Source organism: Bacillus rossius (assembly GCF_032445375.1).
Source record: "Bacillus rossius redtenbacheri isolate Brsri chromosome 9 unlocalized genomic scaffold, Brsri_v3 Brsri_v3_scf9_1, whole genome shotgun sequence".
Taxonomy (NCBI): domain Eukaryota; kingdom Metazoa; phylum Arthropoda; class Insecta; order Phasmatodea; family Bacillidae; genus Bacillus; species Bacillus rossius.
This window is the reverse complement of record NW_026962012.1, coordinates 4,589,062-4,590,760: the sequence shown is the minus strand read 5'-3', so window position 1 is coordinate 4,590,760 and position 1,699 is coordinate 4,589,062. Positions and strand designations below refer to the sequence as shown.

The window sequence follows — 1,699 nt, the reverse complement described above, 5'->3', positions numbered from 1 at the left end:
TAAATAAACGTTTACGCTAGTGACTAATTTAAACAACTTATTTACGATTTTACTTCAAAAATTGGTGTTATTTCTCCTGAAGTTGCTGTCGTCTTGATAATGCGTTATTTGTGTTGTTTTTTTTCGAGCGTAGGTATTACCATTTTTTTAGTGTATGATCTAACTTTTAAACATTTAGTGCCGTAGCTCACTTTCCTGTCAACTGTGCCGCTACATCCTCGCCACGTAATTAGAACAACTTCTCGTTTACGATTTGGGGTGGGGGGGCAAGAACAAATGGAGAGTATTGTAATCTGTTAAAAAGGCTCAGTACCTGCAACAAAATGCTCTGAATTCAGAACATTACTAAACAATACTTTATAATTGTTCCATGTGTTGCCTCTAGCCCTATATTTACAGTTTGGGATGGCTGTAGGTGATAAATTCTCAGAGCATGAGTATGTTTTCACCTACTATTATATACATTTATTATATACAATTTTATTGAAAATAATTGGGTCACTTTAATAGCCTAAATTTTCTTGATTGTTTTTCGGGCTGTAGGGGATTTAAATCAAAACGTGTTTAATATAAATATAAGTATACATTTTAAAATTTCAAATGAATAAATTCCATACAAATATAATATATTCATATAATATACATTAATTAATATAATGTATTCTACTTCAACTGTTGTTATGGCACTTTTATGTGGACAAAAAAAAGTAAAATTCTTAGATTTTCTTGGTTACGGAGAAGTATGTAGCTATTGAATTGTTTAAATTTTTTTTGACAAAGGATTTCAAAGAATAAATGGAACTTTTAAAATTTAAATGATTACGCCCCCGGGTGGGCTTGAACCACCATCCTTTCGGTTAACAGCCGAACGCGCTAGCCGATTGCGCCACGGAGGCTTGATGTTAGTCGGTGAACTATATATACTATTACAATGGACTTCAACGAAATAAATATAAAAATGTTTATTTGCTACTCCCGTATAATTTTATGTGGCATTTGAATGTTAGTCATGAAATATTTTTAAAAAAGTTAATGCAAACAGTTATTTTCCTTTTTGAGTTCAGTGAGCGATTCTCATCGGGCCGTGTCAAGGTCATCTGCCAGATAAGGTGCTACCTGAAGGCAGATTTTAATGTGATAAGCAAGGCGTAGCAGTGAACAAAGCTCGATTTTATTTACACTAAATTCACGCTACAAAACTTTTACTGACTTGCGTGGCTTTGGGAGTTTTTCAAGTAAAATAAAAATAAATTAACTTAGTTCAAAAATAAGTTTACATTTTCATAGAGGTGTACTATTTTGTATAGAATGCTGTCAGTCAAAAAAGCGCGCAATGAATTTGGTATCATCGCAATCATCTTCTTTCTTGAACCATTCGAGTTTGATTCCGTATAATTTTAAGGTCTCTTCAAGTATTGGCTCGTACATCTGTGTGGCCATGATGATTCTGGTTAGACAGCAAGCTAAGTTAAAAAAAAAAAAGTAAGACTGCGAAAATGGAATGAATGGATTTTAACCTTCCTTGCTCATTTTAAACCCGAGTAACATTGTTTTGAAGTCCAGCTCATGATGCAAAAGTTTTTTTTTTTGCCGTCTTAAAACTCAACTTAAAATATAAAATGCTATCTGTGTTATAGGCCCTGAACAGGATAAAAGTTTCGGAAAGTGTACATTGATAAACATGACTTTTATAGTGTTA

The 1,699-nt window shown here is 32.8% G+C and overlaps 1 non-coding gene across 1 annotated transcript; it reads right to left on the bottom strand.

The window, feature by feature from the left end:
- Positions 1-822: 822 nt before the first annotated feature.
- Trnan-guu (transfer RNA asparagine (anticodon GUU)) lies at positions 823-896 on the bottom strand. Its single transcript has one exon. It is a non-coding gene; the product is annotated as a tRNA-Asn (tRNA).
- Between the last annotated feature and the right edge of the window lie 803 nt (positions 897-1,699).